At 49.8% G+C, this 23598-nt stretch overlaps 1 long non-coding RNA gene across 2 annotated transcripts in view; it reads right to left on the bottom strand.

Annotated features, from left to right (window-relative positions):
* The window catches only part of LOC140425689 (uncharacterized), a 72212-nt gene extending 48894 nt beyond the window's left edge, over positions 1-23318 (bottom strand). For both annotated transcript variants that reach the window (XR_011947919.1, XR_011947920.1), the window contains exons 1-2: positions 23101-23318; positions 12557-12673 (exon numbers count right to left, since the gene is read on the bottom strand). This is a non-coding gene — a long non-coding RNA (uncharacterized lncRNA). The remainder of the gene's footprint in view (positions 1-12556; positions 12674-23100) is intronic.
* Positions 23319-23598: the final 280 nt, after the last annotated feature.

Below are 23598 nucleotides of genomic sequence, written 5' to 3'. Positions count from 1 at the left end.
AGTCTACTGCTGGGAGCTGTGGGAAGGGAGAGCGAGGATCCGTGTGGCACTCGAGCTTGGTCCGAGAGTCTACTGCTGGGAGCTGTGGGAAGGGAGAGGGAGGTGGGTTGATCCAAATGAGCAACTTGAGGAAGGTGTTGAAGAAATGCTTTTGCTGATGGTTCTATTGTACTGTTGGTTGTTTAATGTTCATACAAACTGCTGTATCTTTGTGTTTGCATTGATGTTCTGTAGCAAAAAGCTGCTTGTATGTATGGCATGGTGTCTTTTCCCTGTTGACTAATGGTTAGTGTGACGTATGGACTGTTAAGTTGTTTGTTTTCATCTTTTTGTACAAAGGTATTGTTATCATCTTTCTTTATATAAATTTAGAGTACCTAATGACTTTTTTTCCAATCAAGGGGCAATTTAGCACGGCCAATTCACCTACCCTGCACATCTTTGAGTCGGGGGGGGGGGGTGAGACCCACGCAAACACGGGAGAGAATGTGCAAACTCCACACCGTAGGGGCAGCAGCCAAGAATCAAACACTCAAGAGCTGGGCTTCAGCGCTGAGGATATCCTCGAGACCAAAGGGTAAGTGTGTGGATCGGGGAGGGCACCTGAGCACGGTCTCCCTAATGTTCCCGGCAAGGGTCTAGGGGCCCCTGCTGTGGCTGGGGGTTAGTGTGCAGAGCAAGGGTCTCCAGCACAACTGGCTCGGTGGATGGCACTCTGAGGGAAGACGGGACACATAAGGGTGGGGGGTGCTTGGGGGATTTGAGGGTCTCGGGATGGAAGCTCTAACTGATTGTCAGTCTCTCTCCTTCCCCCATTCCTTGCAGATACCAAAATGATTGGTGGTGTCGGCCCTGTGGCGGCTGCCCTCGCGTTGTTGGGGGAGTGGGGGGGGGGGGGTGAGACAGGGCCGCTGTGAAGATTAATGTGACAGAGGCTTCACATGTATCAGTTGTAACATGTTTCAATAGTGAACATTGGACATTACCATACCTCCAGATTGTGACCCCCCCCCTGCACCCCTCCCTGCCCCCCCCCCCTCCCCTCCCACACACACACACCCCTAGTGCCCACTCAGTGATCCTCAATCACCTTGATCTTACATACCTAGGTGTCCGCCCAGGATGCACGCCAGAGGTGGAGGCAGTCTGCTGCTTTCCACGCCCGACCCATCCATCGACTGTCTACACCTCCCGCTGCCTGGGGAAAGCGGGCAGCATAATCAGGGTCTCCTCCCACCCGGCTCACTCACTCTTCCAATTCCTTCCAATGGCCGGAGATACAAAAGTCTGAGAACACGCACAAACAGGTTCAGAAACAGCTACTTCCCCGCTGTTACCAGACTCTTAAATGATCCTCTTATGGACTGACCTGATCTCTTCACACATCTCTACTGAGTAGTACCACACTCCGCATGCTTCACCCGATGTCTATGTATTTACATTGTGTATTTATTGTGTGTCCTATGTTTTTCATGTATGGAGCGGTCTGTCTGGACTGTAGGCAGAACAATACTTTTCACTGTACCTCTGTACATGTGACAATAAATCCAAATCCAATGCCCTTGGTGGACATCCTCTGGCTCCAGAGGGCCCTGGCCCACTTACCGGTGTCATTGGCTTCTCTGTCCCACCCTGTTCTGCCGGCTGCCTTCAGATGTGCCGGTGTCAGGAAGGGGGGATTCAGGAGAATTGGTGGTAGGCCCAGGTGGGCCTGCAGTGGTTTCTCCTCCAGGGGCTCCCGTAGGGCCCTAGGGGTTTCCATGGGACGGAGGGGCAGCTGGAGTGAGATCCAGAGGCCCCTGCCTCATCTGGTTCTGCCAGTCCTGGCGCCTCCCCGTTGGCTGCATCACGGTGTCGACGCCCCCAGCGATGCTCCTCAGTGACTGGGGCCACACTCTGCAGTGCCTCGGTAATATCTTCCTGTGTCTGCCGCCCAGGCCTCGGCGACTGGGACAGGACGTTGAGGCCCTCAGACATGGTCGTCAGAGACACCACCACTCAAGACACGTGCAACCCTCGCAGTGTTGGCCCCGGTGCCATGCGTTGCCAGCATCATCTCCTGTGTCCGTAGCCTTTGGGGCTTCATCGGCGATACGTTCGCTGTGATGTCATTGGCATCCCCTCCTGAATCTCACAACCGTCTCCTGTCACCTGCACCAGCTCGGGGAGAGGCCTCTCCAGAGGCTCGGCATTTGGCCAATCCACCTAACCTGCACGTCTTTGGACTGTGGGGGGAAACCGGAGCACCCAGAGGAAACCCACGCACACACGGGGAGAACGTGCAAATTCCACGCAGACAGTCACCGAAGGTCGGAATTGTACCCAGTCTCTAGCGTTGCAAGGCAGCAGTGCTAACCCCTGTGTCACCATATGAGGTGTGCGCCTGCGCTGGTGGAAGGTGCGGGTGATAGCTGTCACACCTCAATGATGGCGGTCTCCTCGGAGCTCTCCTCGGAGGTGGCGTGGGAGGGCGACTCCAGGTGGCCCAGCCCCATCAGATGGAGATCCTGCGAGACAATGGACATGTGGTCAGTGAGAGGGAAGGGTCATGTTGACCGACATGAATAACTCACTCGAGACAGGTCATCTGGATAAAGGGGCAGTGGATCCTCACCTCTCTGGCACAGGCCAACCTCGCTGTCGGTGACTGCTCTCACCATGCACAACCACGTTCCCCATGGGGGGGTGAGGACTCAGATCTCTGGTACTCCACCCTCCGTCTTGGCCCTTTCCCACTTATTATGGGTTATCTTCTCCTGCGGGGACACAGAGAGGGCATTGTGTATGGTGCTTGTCGGGTCCGGGGTGTCTATGGCAGGGCTGCCTGTGTGCACATGAAGGGGTTGTGGCATGTGGTGCCAGGGGGTTCTGAGGAACAAATGCAGAGTCCGGAGGGTGCGAGGTGTGAGCCAGTGATTTGCGGGGGGGGGGGGGGGCTTTGGGAATTTGGGGGGGGGGGTGCAGGAGAGAGGTGGTAACTTACCCTTGCGGCTTGGTGGAGGTCGTTTGCCATCTTCCTACATTGTCGTGCTGCCCGCACGGGCAGCTGCTCCACTGCCTCCTGGGTGGCATTGGCCACCCTGCTGCTGGTCATGCAGCCCACTCGGGGAACAGGATGTCCCGTCCAGCATCCAAAGCGTCCAGAAGCCTGGGCCGGTCAGTATTGGCATTGGCCTGTGCGCTGCCAAGCTTGTGTGTTGACTGGGAATGAGTGGTGAAGGAGCGTTTAAAAGCAGCTCCCCCTTGTTAGCCGAGAGACACTGAGGCGTGAGTTTGCCGAATCAGGCGGCGAGACAGCCAGTAATGGCGAGAAGCATGTGGGGGCTAATTTCCAGCACTAAGTGCCGTTAAATATGGGCCTTGATCTCGCCGACACGACGAGAGACACAACGCCAATCCCACCCAAAATGACACTGAGAAATGTTTCCCTTAAATTGCGCCCTCAATCTGCCTAACCTTTTGTTTTAATTTATTAATTGGCCATTTATTTATTTAGCATCATAAAGTAGACAGGGTACAGTCGCATAGTTGTTGTTACGGGGCCAGGAATGGGAGACTTGAGTTCAAAACTCACCACAGCAGCTGAGGAATTTAACTCAGTTAATCAAATAAATCTGGAATTAAAAAACAGTAACATGAGCCATGAAAATTCGTGGTTGTTGTAATTACTGAAATCCTTGAGGGAAGCTGTAGCCCACAGGACCCACAGGGATGGCCCGATTGATCTCCCCGTGGGGGCCTGCGGAATACGATCGCCCCCGCTGAAAGGCGGAAGCAACACAACGGGGCCCGATAAAAGCCAGTCAGGAAGGGAACCGCCGTTTCGGATGGTCCCGGTCGGACTTAGATGTTGCTCTCTGTCGCTTTGTAGCTGTGCTTTGGCCTATTGCATGAACCTTTCTGTTTGAATCCTTCTCAGGGCTCCTGCGATTGTAATACTGGCGACGAGGAAATAGGGAAAATGTTCAGACCATGGCTGAATCTCGCTACAGGGGAGAAAGGTCAGAACAAACGTCAAAACGCCACTCTTCGTGACGCTCGATGCTTTTGACACGGATAGGTGTGTTTTGACGTATATAGGACTGGGCCCAGTATGCTGAGCGAATGTATTACTTTTTTGGGAAAACAAGGGACGACCAGCAAAAGGTATACTCCTGACTGCATGTGGGACCCCTACCTTCATCATCACCAATAGCCTGACCAACCCTGCAGCCCCAGATTCCAAAACCTCTGACGAACGGGTGGCACCATGGCAAACCACTATGACCCCAAACCATCGATAATTGTCCGAAGGTACAGAAAAACCCCGCGGGAGTCACAGAACTTTGACGCGCCTGTGCAAGCTGGCCGAGTATTGTGATTATGAGCCATCCCTTCCGGAGGTGCTGAGGGACCGCGTTGTCTGCGGAATCAACAACATGGCAGCTCAATGTAAGTCGCTGGCTGAACCATCTTTGGATCTGAAGAGGATCTTAGAGATATCCTTCTCACCTGAAAACGGGAGTCCAGTACCACCAGGGATCACTAGACGTAGAGGTGAATAGCATTGGTCACCCCCCCGCCCCCCCCCCCCCCCCCCCATTCAGGCGAACATCGCCCCTGAAGAGTGGAGCCTCTGGGACATAACCACTGCCCGAGCAACGTCGGGGCTGTCATAATATACACACAAGTATATGATGGTGCACAGACAGACAGTGAGTGACACAAAGGATGACCAATGAACATACAGAACACAGCAGCCAATTACCAGACAGGACACGGCCACTATATAACCAGGGGACACTAGTTTTCCCGCTCTCTCGGGATGCAGCCTCGGAGACAGTCAGAGCCCGTGAGCAGCAACTAGAACATACACCATGTGGTAGTAAGATAGTCTGGTCAGGTTAGCCTCAGGTCTCCAGTCAACTCAGCATAGTGTCAACCCACAGTTCAAGCATGTTTAATAGTTAAGAGTTTAATAAAATCGAGTTGCATTTCTTCAAGTGTTGGAAGGTTGTCTCTCTCTCTGCTGCAGTAAACGCAGTCCTCGCAGACCCGGCATACCCAACACATCATGGGCCACACCCATTGACTGAGAGCCTCTACAGCCTGGCGAGACATCCCTCCTGAACTCCAGGAGGAGGATTCACAGCAGTGCTGCATCTGTGTCAGAGGAATTGTGGGAACCAGGAACACCAGATCCGCCAACAAGCACGTCACCCTGGTCAGGGAGGCACACCACCTAGAGCCAGGGCTTTACATTTGGCACTACCCGACGAGGACAAGTGCATGCAGCTAAACTGAGTCGCAGCTCCAAGAATAACCCCCGTCAAAATCACCATCCAGTTTAATGGCCACCCCCTTGAAATGGAAATTGACAGAGGGGCTGCCTGTTGGGTCACAGGGTGGCAGACATACCAGAAAGTCCAGACAGCAATCCAACGCCTGGACCTCAGGGTCACTGAGGAGCGTTTGGCAACATGCACGGGAGAACCATTGGCCATCGCGGGCACGGCGATGACTCCTGTTGCCTACGGGCAGCGGTCCGACCACTTGCCATTGAAGATTGAGCGAGGGCCCGGATCCAGTCCATTGGGCCGTGACGGCCTGCACAGGCTCCACCTGGACTGGCAGCAGAATCAGGTTGGGCACTGGGGGATTGTACAAACTCCGGGGGAAATACCCGATGCTTTCCACGATGGCCTGGAAAAAATAAAGGGAGGCGTGGCCAAAGTCTTCATAGAACCAGAAGGCCAAGTGAGGTATTTTAGGGCCTGCCCAGTTCCCAAAGCCCTGTTAACGAAGGTGGACGACGGACTCAGCCGGCAGGAAAGCCTGGGAATTATTCATCCTGTTGAGTCCGCAGAGCGGGCAATGCCCGTACTCCCGGTGCCTGTGTGGCAATTCCAAATTGACAGTGGATGGGTACCCGAGGCGGCGCACGGATCTCTATGCGCAGTTGGCTGGGGGACACTGCTTCTCAAAACTGGACATGAGCCACGCACACCTCCAGTTGGAACTGGACATGGCACCCAGGAAGTCTTTACGAATACATCAGCCTTCCATTCGGGATCTCGTCTGCCGTGAGATTTGTCAGAGGGTCAGGGAAAGCATCCTCCGCAGACTTGCACGGGGGGGGGGGGTTTACTTGGATGACGCCCTGGTCACTGGAGCCACCGAGGAGGAGCACCTGGGTAATTTGGAGGAAGTCCTTCGCCGGTTCTCTGAGGCAGGGGTCCTCCTAAAGACGGGCAAGGGTACCGGGTTGACAAGGACGGCTAGCACCCGGTAGAGGAGAAGGTACGGGCCATCAAACAGGCCCCCACACCCGCAAATACCACCAACCTACAGAAAATCCATCCCGACCTTGGCCACAGCATGGAAATTGGCATCTCCGTATTGTCCCGGCTGGGGCTAGATCCTTGCATGTATTTACTGAAAAGCCCATTCAGTTTAAATCCTTCTCGGGACTCGTAACAGAAACTATCAGCTGTCCTTTCCGCTCTGGCTACTGAAGCAATGTGATTGATTCTTATCTGCTCTTTGACTGATTGGATTGGATTTGTTTATTGTCACGTGTACTGAGGTACACTGGAAAGTATTATTCTGCGAGCAGCTCAAACAGATCATTTGGTACGTGAAAAGGAAATACATAGCCTGGCGCTGGGCAGCACGGTGGCACAAGTGGCTAGCACTGTGGCTTCACAGCGCCAGGGTCCCAGGTTCGATTCCCGGCTTGGGTCACTGCCTGTGCGGAGTCTGCACGTTCTCCCCCTGTCTGCGTGGGTTTCCTCCGGGTGCCCCAGTTTCCTCCCACAGTCCAAAGACGTGCAGGTTAGGTGGATTGGCCATGCTAAATTGCCCCTTAGTGTCCAAAAAGGTTAGGTGGGGTTACTGGGTTACGGGGATAGGGTGGAAGTGAGGGCTTAAGTGGGTCGGTGCAGACTCGATGGGCCGAATGGCCTCCTTCTGCACTGTACGTTCTGTGTTCTATGTTCTATGTTTTAACCACTGTGCTCCTGTGCCGCTCTGTATAAACAATGTGAATCTAGGATTAAATTATAATGCATCATAGAATCATAGAATTTACAGTGCAGAAGGAGGCCATTCGGCCCATCGAGTCTGCACCGGCTCTTGGAAAGAGCACCCTACCCAAGCCCACACCTCCACCCTATCCCCATAACCCAGTAACCCCACCCAACACTAAGGGCAATTTTGGACACTAAGGACAATTTAGCATGGCCAATCAGAGCAGTTCATCGCCGTATTCCATTAGCTCCTGTTGAGAGGCTGATCTTTTCATTCATATAGTAACTGACTTTGCAATCAGGCTCAATATCAGTGTTTGATATCAGGAAAGATGGCAACTTTGTCAACCTAACCTTTGTCGTAACCATTGAAGAATCAGACTAAAACTGAGCATTCCTTACAGCCAGCAGAATATGTAAGCATGGTCATCATCTCCCTCATCTTCACCGAAACAGCTTTATGGTAAATAAAGGGTCAATCTGAGGGAGTAATTTTTAAACTGCATGAATCTGGAATTGGTGAAAATATTTGCCATCTTCATTCGAGCCTCCATAACCTCCTGGAAGGGGAATCTTCACGACAATCGGGGATAGCAATAAATGCGATCTTACCAATAATGCCTGCTTCCCATGAATGACTCCTAACAATATTAAAGGGTATAAATAAAGGCTACAGGTCTGTCTTGACTTGTACCTGATGCACGATCAATTAAATTCAAGACGAGGTTGTATCATAACTGAAGGCTTTAATAGACTACGATGTGGAGATGCCGGCGTTGGACTGGGGTGAGCACAGTACGAAGTCTTACAACACCAGGTTAAAGTCCAACAGGTTTGTTTCGATGTCACTAGCTTTCGGAGCGCTGCTCCTTCCTCAGGTGAATGCAGAGGTCTGTTCCAGAAACACATATATAGACAAATTCAAAGATGCCAAACAATGCTAGGAATGCGACCATTAGCAGGTGATTAAATCTTTACAGATCCAGAGATGGGGTAACCCCAGGTTAAAGAGGTGTGAATTGCATCAAGCCAGGACAGTTGGTGGGATTTCACAGGCCAGATGGTGGGGGATGAATGTAATGCGACATGAATCCCAGGTCCCGGTTGAGGCCGCACTCATGTGTGCGGAACTTGGCTATAAGTTTCTGCTCGGCGATTCTGCGTTGTCGCGGGTCCTGAAGGCCACCTTGGAGTACGCTTACCCGGAGATCAGAGGCTGAATGCCCTTGACTGCTGAAGTGTTCCCCGACTGGAAGGGAACATTCCTGCCTGGTGATTGTCGCACAATGTCCGTTCATTCGTTGTCGCAGCGTCTGCATGGTCTCGCCAATGTACCACGCTTCGGGACATCCTTTCCTGCAGCGTATGAGGTAGACCACGTTGGCCGAGTCGCACGAGTATGTACCGCGTACCTGGTGGGCGGTGTTCTCACGTGTAATAGTGGTATCCATGTCGATGATTTGGCACGTCTTGCAGAGATTGCCATGACAGGGTTGTGTGGTGTCGTGGTCACTGTTCCGAAGACTGGGTAGTTTGCTGCAAACAATGGTTCGTTTGAGGTTGCGCGGTTGTTTGAAGGTTGTTTTAATAGACTAGATCTGTTTCCCCAGCAGCTTCGGTACAGAATGAGGGCTGCTGGGACGGCACCAGTTCTTATACCCCGCCTGTCAGGGCGGAGCTACATACCAAACAGCCAATGGTAAACTCCTAGGTTTACCCAATGATCTACAGCCTCTCGGGTACTGCAATACCTGAGAATACCACAGTACCTGCATGCTGTAATTAGCCCAGTGAACAAGGACACCTTGAAGGAATGTTCAATTGCCACCCCTCCAGCAGTTACCACTGTTGACTCCAGTCAGTTGAGTCAACAGCCTTAAACTTCAAACTATTTTATGGCTGAATTGACTGCCCCTGTTAACTGGTTTCGAAATGACCTACACCACAGAAATAGTCCATTCAGCCCAATCAGTCCATGCTGTATATCTGACTGAGATTGCTGGGAAAACATTCGGACACTTGGCGCCTGAGGAGAAACAAGTTGGTTTCAGATCGGAACTCTGCCTGAGAACTGGTTCGGCCAGTATGGTCCAGCCTGGAACGCTAATTCCTGACTTCCCGCCGTTGATGCAGGCTGACCTGTTGTATGGTTCCTGCTGTCGGCTATTTTTTTGTTTTGATTCTGTTATGGCGGCTGCATTTGTTTCTGTTTTATTTTTCTTGGAAGCTGGTTAATTAATCTGATTTGAGCTTGAAGCCAGTCCAAACTGCACAATAGAGCATTTGACCCATTTCCCAGCACTGGTGACACCATCTGTTCCACATTACCAGATTGCATAACTTCGACATTGCGATCGCCGCATTTTAGTTGCAATAAAGTGGCCTGTTAGATCAGCGGTGGACAACCTGCGGCCTGTAAGGGGGGGGGGGGGGGGGGGCGCATGAGGCCCATCTGCGTTCTGAGTGCTGCGGCCCACAAGACATTTTGTTGACCTATCCCCGCCCCCCCACCCCCCCACCCCCACGCAGGGTTGCCACATTCTGCTGATTTCCATCCACGCACTTTTTTTTCCCGTGTGACTGAAGTGATTTGCACGTAAAGCGAGCGAAAGTGAGGTGGGGAGCGAGCTGATTGCTCACAACACAGACTGTGACAGCCGTGCACTCCCTCTGCGTCCAAAGTGTAAATATTTCTTTTGTTTTTACTATTTGAAGTTGATGAGAGTTCTATTAATATTTAAATGATTAAGCATTTTCTGTACCTCGTTATAAAATATTTGGCGTGTATTAAACGTATTTAACCTTATTCAGGGGGTCATGGTTAGTGAACAAGCCCAATTTCAACCGTGGGGCCCCCTGAGGTGAAGGAGGGTCACTCATGCGGCCCACTCACCGGCCTAGGCTGCCCATCACTGTATTAGATGGTATCATTTAATGAAGATCAGGGGAGGATACCAGCACTTGTGTATTTTCACTGAGGGACAACAGCAACTTGCATTTATACGGCCCTTTGACATAGTTGAAGGCATTTCACAGGAGCATATAGGCAGGGAAAAATCAAGTCTGATCCTCATAAACAGGTATTAAGACCCGTGATTGATCAGAGTGGTAAGTTTTAAGGAGCACTTTAAAGAAGGGGAGAGAGATAGAGAGGAAGAGGGGGTTAGGGAGGGGATTCCAAAACTTAGACCCTGAAGATTTGAAGGCGTAGCTGCCAATGTTGAGGCAAAGGTTTTGAGAGAGCCACAAGAGGCTAAAATTGGAGGAACACAAGAGGCCTGGCTGGAACACAAGAGGCCTGGCTGGAACACAAGAGGCCTGGCTGGAACACAAGAGGCCTTGCTGAAATACAAGAGGCCTGGCTGGAACACAAGAGGCCTGGCTGGAACACAAGAGGCCTTGCTGAAATACAAGAGGCCTGGCTGGAACACAAGAGGCCTGGCTGGAACACAAGAGGCCTTGCTGAAATACAAGAGGCCTGGCTGGAACACAAGAGGCCTGGCTGGAACACAAGAGGCCTGGCTGGAACACAAGAGGCCTTGCTGAAATACAAGAGGCCTGGCTGGAACACAAGAGGCCTTGCTGGAACACAAGAGGCCTGGCTGGAACACAAGAGGCCTGGCTGAAACACAAGAGGTCTTGCTGGAAAGTGTGAATGTGTTGAGTATTGAAGTTGGCAGTGGGCCCCAGTGTGATGTGTCTTCCAGTTTAATAACCTGTCCTCATTCACTGCCAAGATATGCATGTGGAAATATGTTATTTGTCAGAAAAGTGATGATTAGATGCCGGGGGCGGCCCATAATCGCCGTCAGAGATAATGCTTCCTCACCAGCGACATCACGAAGTCCTTGCCCACAAAGGGCGGGAACCTCATTTTAATGAATTCCAATAAATTTTAATATTGTTAAAGGACTTCCCCAACACTCGATTAGCCCCCGACTAAGTATGTTCACACCTATGTTTACAACAGCTTTTTAATAACGTGAATCAGTTGAGAGGATTCCTCAGGCAGAGGGGAAAGGTAAGTATAGCTCCCCCCCCCCCCCTCCCCCGGGAAAGAAAGACATATCTGGGCACTGCCCTGACGCAGGTTGGCACTGCCAGGTTAGAAACCTGAAGTACCCCCCTGGCAGTGCCACCCTGGCCCTCGTGGGCGGGGGGGGGATGGGGCTTGATTGTCTGGGAGTGGAGGGGAGAGGCCATTGTTGATTGTCCAGAGGTGGGGGGAGGCCCTGATACCTCCGTGGTGGTGGTGGGAAAGTGGGTTAACATTTCTGATTTGATTGGGGTGTCCTTTATAGATGGTGCCCCGGTCTCTGTGGAGCCGGGAACCGGCTCCATCAGGCCCCACCCTGCGAGAGTGACAGCGTAAACCACACTCACTCATTGATTTTCTTTCAAAAGGTTGAAGATCGGAAATGATGTCTGCTATGTGCAACTGGAGAGCGACATGCCGGTTTCCAGTCTGCGGCTGGAACTTTGAAACAATATGGTCAAATTCCACCCAAATCACTTATCGGAGATTAACAGAAGACATTAAACCCGAGGCAGACACTCTCAGTAACAACATTTATATCGCGCCTTTAATATGGCTAAACATCACAAGGATGCTCTTAATCTATCAATGGGATTTACATTGAATCCAAAACCACAATGAATTTAGACAGCACGGTAGCACATGTGGCTAGCACTGTGGCTTCACAGCGCCAGAGTCCCAGGTTCGATTCCCCGCTGCGTCACTGTCTGTGCGGAGTCTGCACGTTCGCCCCGTGTCTGCGGGGGTTTCCTCCGGGTGCTCCGGTTTCCTCCCACAGTCCAAAGACGTGCAGGTTAGGTGGGTTGGCCACGCTAAATTGCCCTTAGTGTCCAAAAAGGTTAGGAGGGGCCATTGCGTTATGGGGATAGGGTGGAAGTGAGGGCTTAAGTGGGTCGGTGCAGACTCGATGGGCCGAATGGCCTCCTTCTGCACGGTGTGTTCTATGAATTAGAATGTTTTATTAAATGAAGTCAGATTGGCCTGGGTGATGTCACAGGCTCAAACACGAGCCTTTCAAATTAGGGATATCATCACGTTTAGCAAATTCAAACAAGTTTCCGGTGGATACACATTCACATCCAATTTGGCACAGTTTGATACTCAAGCCCGCGTTCTCACCCAGAACATGGAAGTATAAAATGGTACAGCACACAAAGAAACCATTCAGCCCATCAAGCTTGTATCAGCTCTTTCAAAGAGCAATCCAGTCAATCCTACTCCCTCACTCTTTCCCCCACATCCCTACAATTCTTCCTGCTTCAAGTATTTCCCAAATTCCATTGTGAAAGATTCCATTGAATCTGTGTCCACCACTCTATTAGGCAGAGAATTCCAAATCCTAACCAGTGATTGAGTAAGAGAAACATTTCCTCATGTCACCTCAGGCTCTTTAGTCAACCATCTTAAATCTTGCTCTCTTGTTAATGACCTCTCAGACATTGGAAACACTCTTTCTTTATTAACTCTACTTTCTTGATTCTTGATCTTAAATCATTCTATTAAATCTCCTCACCTTCTCTGCTCGGAGGAGAATGGTGCCAGTTCCTCGAGTCTCTCAATGTAACCCTACTCCTCTCTTCAAAGCCTTCACATTCTTCCAAAAGTGGGATGCCCAAGAATGAGCACAATGCTGTCAGGAAACAGAGGTAGTTTCAGTAATCTATATTTGCATTATTTAAGTCAGCTTAATTTGTATTTCTATATTTGGTATGAAAAGGGAATAACTTCATTTTAGCTTTATGTTAAACAAAGGTGCCTACCAGTCTGTAGGTTTAGTTTCACTTTAAACTTTGCCTGCATTTCAATGGAAGCTTTACAACATAAAAGTAATTACTGGGTTTAACAAAAACTGAGGTACTGCCTAGCAACCAGGCGCCCACACTGAAAAGCAGAAGCATTTGAGTTTCACTTTGGAACCAGGTAACCCGGGGGCAAGAAGCTGTCCACAGAAACTGCCAGTCCGAACGGGGCAATCTAGAGGGACAGAAACTATGTCCCAGAATCTAAATAAATGGTAAGTCCCTGAAACCAGGGAATGAGAGCTCCAGGAATCTGAAAAACGGACTCTGATCAGTGAATTCGGGACAGAGAGAGAGAGAGGCTCCCAGTGAAAGACAGGGCAGCAAGGTACAGACCTGGAGATCTCGGCTAGCGAGAAGCCAGACATCTGTGATGACCATAATGTTGGGGAGATCTTAATACAGCCTGAGAAGCAGTGGTGTCCTGTTGGTGTGGTTGGGTACTGAGAGATTGTATAGAAGCTTGAATGCACAGGGTGTTCCAGGACAGAGGAATACTGAAAGGAGAGGTTGAAATCCTGGATGTGGATCCTTGGTGAAGGCATCTGAGAGAAAGTGTTGTTTGGAAGAGGATTCCAAGGGTTTTCTTCAAGAGTGGAGTTTGGAAACACTTGTGTGAAAGCCAGAGTTCCAGTAGTTTGTGTACAGTGTGACAAGCATCTGGGGGTTTTGATGAGAAACGCACAGAAGTTGGTTTGGGTGGTGTCTGTCACTTGGTTTCAGAGTGTGTTGTGTCTGACCCCCATCTCGCTTATTGGTTTACATGGACTGTTATGAGCCAGAGTTTAGAGAACCACAAAGTGTATCATGGAGTTCACCTGACCCACAACTTTTACTAGATTGTGGTATGGGGAGCACACGGCCCACTCTACAGGTGTGGTACAGCAGAAATGGAAAAGTAGTTTTTAAAGAAAAACAATGTTTATTCTGTGAACTCAAGTTCACCTTTTTAAAACAAACAGTGAACATCTTAGCAACCATTAATTCGAATACAACCCCCAAAGAATACAACACTAAGTAATGCTTACGCTGTCCTTTTAACATCCAGAAGACTTACAAAAAACATAGGGCGGATTTCTACCCCCCACGACGGGTGGGAGAATCGCCGGGGCGCTGCGTGAGTCCCGCCACACCGCCCCGGTACCCGCACGCGATTCTTCCCCCCCCCCCCAAACCGGTGGGGCGAGAATCACGGCTGGCTGCTGGGAGAATCGCCGCTCGGCGTTTGTAACGGGCGAGCGACGATTCTCCGGCCCGGATGGGCCGAGCGGCCTGCCCAACACGACAGGTTCCCGCCGGCGCTGTCCTCACCTGGTCGCTGCCGGCGGGAACAGCGCGGGAATACTGGGGGAGGGCGGCCTGTGGGGGGGGGAGAGGGGGGTTCCTGCACCGGGGGGGGGCCTCAAAAGGGGTCTGGCCCGCGATCGGTGCCCACCAATCGGCGGGCCGGCCTCTCTGAAGGAGGACCTCCTTTCCTCCGCCACCCCGCAAGATCCATGCGACATCTTCCTGCGGGGCGGCCGCGGGGAAGGCGACAACCGCGCATGCGTGGGTGATGTCATTTACTCGGTGCCGCTTTTACGCAGCGCCAAGGCCCGGCACGCTTAAATGACGCGGCGCCACTCCTAGCCCCCCGGGGGCGGGAGAATAGGGGGCTGGGTGCGGCCTCCGACGCCGGAGTGAAACACTCCGGTTTTCACCCCGCCGTCGGCACTTAGTCTCCCGACGGGAGAATTGTGCCCTTAACCTTTAACAGAAGCACATCAGGTTAAAGTCACTACTGAAAACATTTATAATTCTGAATTCACCAAATGATCAAGAGATAGACTTTTCATGGCAGAGAGATCAACAGTACACCTGCTCTGTCTGGCTTCAGCTCCAACACTGAAAACGAAACTAAAACACACCCTGCAGCAAACAGCCTAAAACAAAAGTAAAAAGCTGACAGACAGCCCAGCTCCACCCACTCTCTGACATGAATGAAATGAAAATCGCTTATTGTCACGAATAGGCTTCAATGAAGTTACTGTGAAAAGCCCCTAGTCGCCACATTCCGGCGCCTGTTCGGGGAGGCTGGTACTAATAAACACCCATTTCATAAAGATACTCTCACATGACAGGGCTGTGCACTTACTGTGAATATTAGGGTATAAGGTGGATTTTGAAACTTGTGCTATCTTTATGAATCTGTAAAGGTGTAGCTGCAGTGAAGTAGTATTGTATTATGGATGATCATTTCTTGTTTAGCAACTGTTTTACTATTTTGTTAAAAGTTCATCGTCAGTCCTGAGACTCTGTTCATCCACGTCTCTAAACAAAAAAATAACAGCTAGGATCTATTGAGTCAGGTTCCACTCTGGGATCATGGAATCTTTACAGTGCAGAAGGAGGCCATTCGGCCCATCGAGTCTCTCCGACCCTCTGAAAGAGCACCTTACCTAGGCTCAAAGCCCACGCTATCCCCATAACCACACCTAGGGGACTATTTAGCATGGTCAATCCACTTAGCCTGCACAGTGCTAACCGCTGTGCCATCGTGCCGACCTGACTGTCAAGTCGTAACATCAGCTGATCATGACAATGCATTTGGATAGGGACTAGTATTTTATGTTGGCTTAGTGTACCGTACAAGGCTGTTTTTTGGAAGGGACATGTCAGACTGCTACTATACAATAATCCTTCATCTTAAGATGAAAGGAGAGAGTATTAGGAGACTGGGAGGATGTGACATTGCAACAAACCTAAGCAACACTGCCTGATCTGGTGTGTGCCGACAATGCTGAATATGGAAAGATCAGATTGTTGTTCAAGTGGGGCGGCACGGTAGCACAGTGGTTATCACTGCTGCCTCACAGATTCCCGGCTTGGATCACTGGCTGTGCGGAGTCTGCACGTTCTCCCCGTGCCTGCGTGGGTTTCCTCCGGGCGCTCCGGTTTCTTCCCACAGTCCAAAGATGTGCAGGTTAGGTGGATTGGCCGTGCTAAATTGTCCCTCAGTGTGCAAAGATGTGCAGCTTAGACGGGGTTACGGGAATAGGCAGGAGGATGGGCCTGCATTGGGTGCTCTTTCAGAGGGTTGGTGCAGACCCGATGGGCCAACGGCCTCCTTCTGGACTGAAGGGATTCAATGGTCCTATGAGAATGAATGAGGCAGACTTGTAGAGCTGAATAGCCTCCTTGTTTCCCTTCCATCAAAAGTCCTCATATTGCACACATAATACATTTTAAAAGAAATAACTCACCAATTTTAAAAATTGGAACAGGCTCCAATCTTTGTCTTATCCAGAGGAAATAGGCCATTACATGTACTTTGGGATGATATGATGATTGAACCATTGATACTGAGCAGATCTCTTTTGGCAAATATAAGTACAGCGGCCCCAGTTGAATTCACTTATTTGTAGTTGAGATATTATTGAGAGAATGACTATTTGAAGTCAATTTCGCTCGTTTGCTTCTCGTCGTTTGGTAGAACAGATCCTGGGTATATTTGTCTTGTGCTCGTCAGAACAATCGCAAATAAAAACCAATGTCAGTGGGGAACAACTCTTTTGTACTGTATGAGATGAGAGTGCTGATTGGCTGGCAAATGGATTCTGTCTTTGGTAAAGACGTTGCCATGGAGAATGCACCAGTTAATGGTGACTGGCAGCTGACTGCCAGGCATTGTTTGAAAGTTTAAGCCAGCAGTTTAACTTGGTCAAGGTATTGTCCTGAGGAATGAACCAGCGAATGGCTGTCACTTGTTTTGTTTCGCTGAAACAGGCCCAATGTGAGTACATGTTCTTTTGTGACGGAGTTCAGTACGGTGGGAGGGCTACACTATCGGAGGTGCTGTCTTTCAGGTGAAACATTAAACTAAGATGTCTTGGGCAGATGTAAAAGATCCCATGGTAATATTTCGAAGAGTAGGTGAGTTGTCCATGTTGTCCTGTGAAATATTTATCCTTCAATCAATGTTACAAAAAAGCAGATCATCTGTTCATCATCTGTGTGCTAATTAGCCTCCTACATTACAACAATTGCTACATTTCAAAAGTACTAGTTGGCTGTAACACACTTTGAAACATCCAGTGGACATGAAGAGTGTTGTATAAATACTAGTATTTCATTTATTCTTTTAATAGAATGCTTTACCATGTGTGTAAAAATATGCAGTTATTAAAGGCGTGCATCTACTCACGTCCTTGACACATTTCTCTCTCTCATTTTGAAACAATGAGATGTTGCAATCTTCCCTGCTAAGCTTGGGAGAAAGTGCTTTTTGTAACCAGTGCAGGGTACTCAAGGGTAAAGAGGTCTTCTGGCAACAGAGTCGCTGCTTGTTTCCCTCACTATCTTTTGATATATTTGGCCCATACAACATCAACATATTCACGGGGATCCTTGAACACAGACATCCGAAAGTGCTTTGCAGAGGAGAAATCAAGACTGAATCCAAACCATCTCCCCATGATAGGAAGATAGAGCAGCTAAACACGTGGCTAAACAACTGGTGTAGGAGGGAGGGTTTCCGTTATCTGGACCACTGGGAGCTCTTCCGGGGCAGGTGTGACCTATATAAGAAGGACGGGTTGCATCTAAACCGGAGAGGCATAAATATCCTGGCCACGAGGTTTGCTAGTGTCACACGGGAGGGTTTAAACTAGTATGGCAGGGGGTGGGCACGGGAGCAATAGGTCAGAAGGTGAGAGCATTGAGGGAGAACTAGGGAATAGGGACAGTGTGGCTCTGAGGCAGAGCAGACAGGGAGAAGTTGCTGAATACAGCGGGTCTGGTGGCCTGAAGTGCATATGTTTTAATGCAAGAAGTATTACGGGTAAGGCAGATGAACTTAGAGCTTGGATTAGTACTTGGAACTATGATGTTGTTGCCATTACAGAGACCTGGTTGAGGGAAGGGCAGGATTGGCAGCTAAACGTTCCAGGATTTAGATGTTTCAGGCGGGATAGAGGGTGATGTAAAAGGGGAGGCGGAGTTGCGCTACTGGTTAGGGAGAATATCACAGCTGTACTGCAGGAGGACACCTCAGAGGGCAGTGAGGCTATATGGGTAGAGATCAGGAATAAAAAGGGTGCAGTCACAATGTTGGGGGTTTACTACAGGACTCCAAACAGCCAGCGGGAGATAGAGGAGCAGATAGGTAGACAGATTTTGGAAAAGAGTAAAAACAACAGGGTTGTGGTGATGGGAGACTTCAACTTCCCCAATATTGACTGGGACTCACTTAGTGCCAGGGGCTTAGACGGGGCGGAGTTTGTAAGGAGCATCCAGGAGGGCTTCTTAAAACAATATGTAGACAGTCCAACTAGGGAAGGGGCGGTACTGGACCTGGTATTGGGGAATGAGCCCGGCCAGGTGGAAGATGTTTCAGTAGGGGAGCATTTCGGTAACAGTGACCACAATTCAGTAAGTTTTAAAGTACTGGTGGACAAGGTCAAGAGTGGCCCTAGGATGAATGTGCTAAATTGGGGGAAGGCTAATTATAACAATATTAGGCGGGAACTGAAGAACATAGATTGGGGGCCAATGTTTGAGGGCAAATCAACATCTGACATGTGGGAGGCTTTCAAATGTCAGTTGAAAGGAATTCAGGACCGGCATGTTCCTGTGAGGAAGAAGGATAAATATGGCAATTTTCGGGAACCTTGGATAACGAGAGATATTGTAGGCCTCATCAAAAAGAAAAAGGAGGCATTTGTCAGGGCTAAAAGGCTGGGAACAGACGAAGCCTGCGTGGAATATAAGGAAAGTAGGAAGGAACTTAAGCAAGGAATCAGGAGGGCTAGAAAGGGTCACGAAAAGTCATTGGCAAATAGGGTTAAGGAAAATCCCAAGGCTTTTTACACGTACATAAAAAGCAAGAGGGTAGCCAGGGAAAGGGTTGGCAAGGGAATCTATGTGTGGAGCCAGAGGAAATGGGCGAGGTCCTAAATGAATACTTTGCATCAGTATTCACCAAAGAGAAGAAATTGGTAGATGTTGAGTCTGGAGAAGGGTGTGTAGATCGCCTGGGTCACATTGAGATCCAAAAAGACGAGGTGTTGGGTGTCTTAAAAAATATTAAGGTCGATAAGTCCCCAGGGCCTGATGGGATCTACCCCAGAATACTGAAGGAGGCTGGAGAGCAAATTGCTGAGGCCTTGACAGAAATCTTTGGATCCTCACTGTCTTCAGGGGATGTCCCGGAGGACTGGAGAATAGCCAATGTTGTTCCTCTGTTTAAGAAGGGTAGCAAGGATAATCCAGGGAACTACAGGCCGGTGAGCCTTACTTCAGTGGTAGGGAAATTACTGGAGAGAATTGTTCGAGACAGGATCTACTCCCATTTGGAAGCAAATGGACGTATTGGTGAGAGGCAGCATGGTTTTGTGAAGGGGAGGTCGTGTCTCACTAACTTGATAGAATTTTTTGAGGAGGTCACAAAGATGATTGACGCAGATAGGGCAGTGGATGTTGTCTATATGGACTTCAGTAAGGCCTTTGACAAGGTCCCTCATGGTAGACTAGTACAAAAGGTGAAGTCACACGGGATCAGGGGTGAGCTGGCAAGGTGGCTACAGAACTGGCTAGGTCATAGAAGGCAGAGAGTAGCAATGGAAGGATGCTTTTCTAATTGGAGGGCTGTGACCAGTGGTGTTCCACAGGGATCAGTGCTGGGACTTTTGCTGTTTGTAGTACATATAAATGATTTGGAGGAAAATGTAACTGGTCTGATTAGTAAGTTTGCAGACGACACAAAGGTTGGTGGAATTGCGGATAGCGATGAGGACTGTCAGAGGATACAGCAGGATTTAGATTGTTTGGAGACTTGGGCAGACTTGAGTATTGAAAGTAAAAGAGATCTAGGAGTACAGGTCCACAGGTCACTGAAAGGAGCAATGCAGGTGGAGAAGGTAGTCAAGAAGGCATACGGCATGCTTGCCTTCATTGGCCGGGGCATTGAGTATAAGAATTGGCAAGTCATGTTGCAGCTGTATAGAACCTTAATTAGGCCACACTTGGAGTATAGTGTTCAATTCTGGTTGTCACACTACCAGAAGGATGTGGAGGCTTTAGGGAGGGTGCAGAAGAGATTTACCAGAATTTTGCCTGGTATGGAGGGCATTAGCTATGAGGAGCGGTTGAATAAACTCGGTTTGTTCTCACTGGAACGAAGGAGGTTGAGGGGCGACCTGATAGAGGTCTACAAAATTATGAGGGGCATAGACAGAGTGGATAGTCAGAGGCTTTTCCCCAGGGTAGAGGGGTCAATTACTAGGGGGCATAGGTTTAAGGTGAGAGGGGCAAGGTTTAGAGTAGATGTACGAGGCAAGTTTTTTACGCAGAGGGTAGTGGGTGCCTGGAACTCGCTACCGGAGGAGGTGGTGGAAGCAGGGACGATAGTGACATTTAAGGGGCATCTTGACAAAATACATGAATAGGATGGGAATAGAGGGATATGGACCCAGGAAGTGTAGAAGATTGTAGTTTAGTCGGGCAGCATTGTCGGCACGGGCTTGGAGGGCCGAAGGGCCTGTTCCTGTGCTGTACTTTTCTTTGTTCTTTGTTCTTTGTTCTATGACATTCAACAGCATTATGATCACTGAATCCCCCACCATCAAGATCCTGGGTCTTACCACTGGACAGAACATGAATGAAGGTTCTAAACGAACACTGGCTACAAGACCAGATCAGGAGTTGGGAATCCTGGGGCGAGTAGCTCACCTCCAGACTCCCCAAAGCCTGTCCACCATCTACAGGGCACAAGTCACGAGTGTGATGGAAACTCCCCACTTGCCTGGATGAGTGCATATGTTTTACGCCAGAAAAAATGGCGCAAAATGGCCACCGATTCCCCCTTTTGCCGGGGGCTAGCATGCCGGCAGTGTAGAGCACCCGGCTCTAGTTGCCGATACGGCCCGGAGAATTGCCGGATCCGTGGCTGCGCGTGCGCACGGCGGTGGCCTGCAGAGGGCGCGCCATGCTACATGGCGGAGGCTGCTCACGGGACCTGGCCCGCGAGATAGTGCCCCCCTTTGGCTGGCTCGCGCGCCCCGTACCATTCCCCCACAGTGCCCCCAGCCTCTAATAAAGTCCCCCTGCCCGCGAATCGGTCCTCCCCAGACTGTGGTGGCGCTAAACTGAGTCCGCAGCCGCCACGCTGAGTTCCCGATGGATGAGACCACATGTGATCGATGCCGTTGAGAACTCGGCCGGTCGGGGACGGAGCATCGGGGGGCGGGCAGCGGGCAATGTCCTGAGGCCGTCGATACATCCCGCGGTGTACCCTCCGAGTACGCCGCTTTGGAGGGGGCGGAGCATCGCGAAAGCGGCGCCGCTCCCGATTCGGTCGGGAACTGTGATCCTCCGGCCGATCGCCGAATGCAATTTTGGCATCGGCAACCGGAGAATCCAGCTCATGATCTCTGCCACCTAGAAGGACAAGGGCAGCAGCTATATGGGAACACTGGCTATTCCCCTCCAAGTCACTCACTATCCTGATTTGGAAATCCTGATCTGGTGAACTGGTGCGACGACAGTAATCTCTCCCTCAATGTCAACAAAATGAAGGAGATTGTCATTGACTTCAGGAAGCGTAGTGGAGAACATGCCCCTGTCTACATCAATGGGAACGGAGTAGAAAGGGTCGAGAGCTTCAGGTTTTTAGGTGTCCAGATCACCAACAGCCTGTCCTGGTCCCCCCATGCCGACACTATAGTTAAGAAAGCCCACCAACAACTCTACTTTCTCAGAAGACTAAGGAAATTTGGCATGTCAGCTACGACCCTCACCAACTTCTACAGATGCCCCATAGAAAGCATTCTTTCTGGTTGTATCACAGCTTGGTATGGAGCCTGCTCTGCCCAAGACCGCAGGAAACTACAAAAGGTTGTGAATGTAGCCCAGTCCATCACGCAAACCGGCCTCCCATCCATCGACTCTGTCTACAATTCCCGTTGCCTCGGAAAGGCAGCCAGCATAATTAAGGACCCCACGCACCCCGGACATACTCTCTTCCACCTTCTTCCGTCAGGAAAAAGATACCAAAGTTTGAGGTCACGTACCAACCGACTCAAGAACAGCTTCTTCCCGACTGCCATCAGACTTTTGAATGGACCTACCTCATATTAAGTTGATCTTTTCTCTACACCTCGCTATAACTGTAACATTATATTCTGCAGTCCCCTTCCTTCCCTATGTACGGTATGCACTGTTTGTACAGCATGCAAGAAACAATATTTTTCACTGTACACTAATACAGTTGACAATAGTAAATCAAATCAAATCAAAATATATCGCCGTTCTTTCCCTGTCACCGGATTAAAATCCTGGAACTCCCTCCCTAACAGCATTGTGGATGTACCTACACCACATAGACTGCAGCGGTTCAAGAAAGTGGCTCAGCGCCACCTTCTCAAGGGCAATAAATAATGGCCTAGCCGGTAACTCCAACAACCCTAGAAACAATAAAACACACATTGAAAGAGGAGTTAAACCAGGGTCTGCCTGATGGATTCTAACGCTATGTCACAGAAACTATCGGTGGAAGCCATGGCCTGGACTGGAGAGGGAGCAAAATCAGGAGTGAACAGAGATTTCGAAAATATATTTCTGGTATAGGCACGATTAATGTTTAAACAACGATAAAAATTACACCCTGTTTCAGGTCTTTTCTGATGCAGAATTCGCTGCTGGCAAGTTAGCGTTCGAAATGAAATGAAATGAAAATCGCTTATTGTCACAAGTAGGCTTCAAATGAAGTTACTGTGAAAAGCCCCTAGTCGCCACATTCTGGCGCCTGTTCGGGGAGGCTGGTACGGGAATTGAACCGTGCTGCTGGCCTGCCTTGGTCTGCTTTCAAAGCCAGCGATTTAGCCCTGTGCTAAACCAGCCTGGCACTGTGAGAGGCATCAACGAAAACAACTTGCATTTACAGAGCCACCAGGATTATTACCAGACTGAAGGTTAACACTGTCCTGTTCTTATTTAGCATTCAAAATGCATGCACAATGCATGCAATCCCCAGCAGGAAGAGGATACGAGGTTGATTTACAGTCACTGCTACCTCCACCACCAACCCACCCACCCCAATACCAAAACACACACACGCCCACACCAGTACCCCACAAACAGACCCACACCTACACACCCACCCACACCTACACACACACCCACCCACACCAACACACACACACCCATGCACTAAACCAAGGACGGAGCAATTAAATCACAAAGTTCATCAGAATATTTTGGACGGTAGGAATGAGCTTCATACCTTGTACAATAAAGTGTGTCCAATTGTGAGGTGTTTTGCTTGTTAAGGCTTGCCACTTAACCACCTGAGGCACATTGAAGGGACGATGTTAACCCCTTACCCTCTGACAGGAATGCAACAGCAACGGCATATTTGTGTGAGAGCCTTTGACATGTTTTCCAGAGACATGTGAGGAACTGAAGGCTATAGAAAGGTGGAGCGTTGTCCTCCTATCACCGCTGTAATCTCAGTGCGGAAATCAGAGGAAAAGTTTCCGGACTCATACGTCTCCAAGGTCTAACTTCACATGGATTTGGTAAGACGCGGAGATACTTGAACTGCACTTGAACCCGAGTGATGCGCAGTGCTCCAAATCAAACACTTCTTTATTCTCATGGTCAAACAAACATTGACTGCTTAAATCCTGAGCCAGCTTTCAGAAGCAACAATGAGACTTACTTGGTTACTTAATTCAACACAGATGTGAATAATCGTATTGGGGTTAAGGCAGGCAAGCAG

This window comes from Scyliorhinus torazame, chromosome 6, assembly GCF_047496885.1.
Source record: "Scyliorhinus torazame isolate Kashiwa2021f chromosome 6, sScyTor2.1, whole genome shotgun sequence".
In the NCBI taxonomy this organism is placed as follows: Eukaryota; Metazoa; Chordata; class Chondrichthyes; order Carcharhiniformes; family Scyliorhinidae; genus Scyliorhinus; species Scyliorhinus torazame.
Note: the sequence above shows the minus strand (reverse complement) of the source record. Positions and strands in the feature narration are given on the sequence as shown.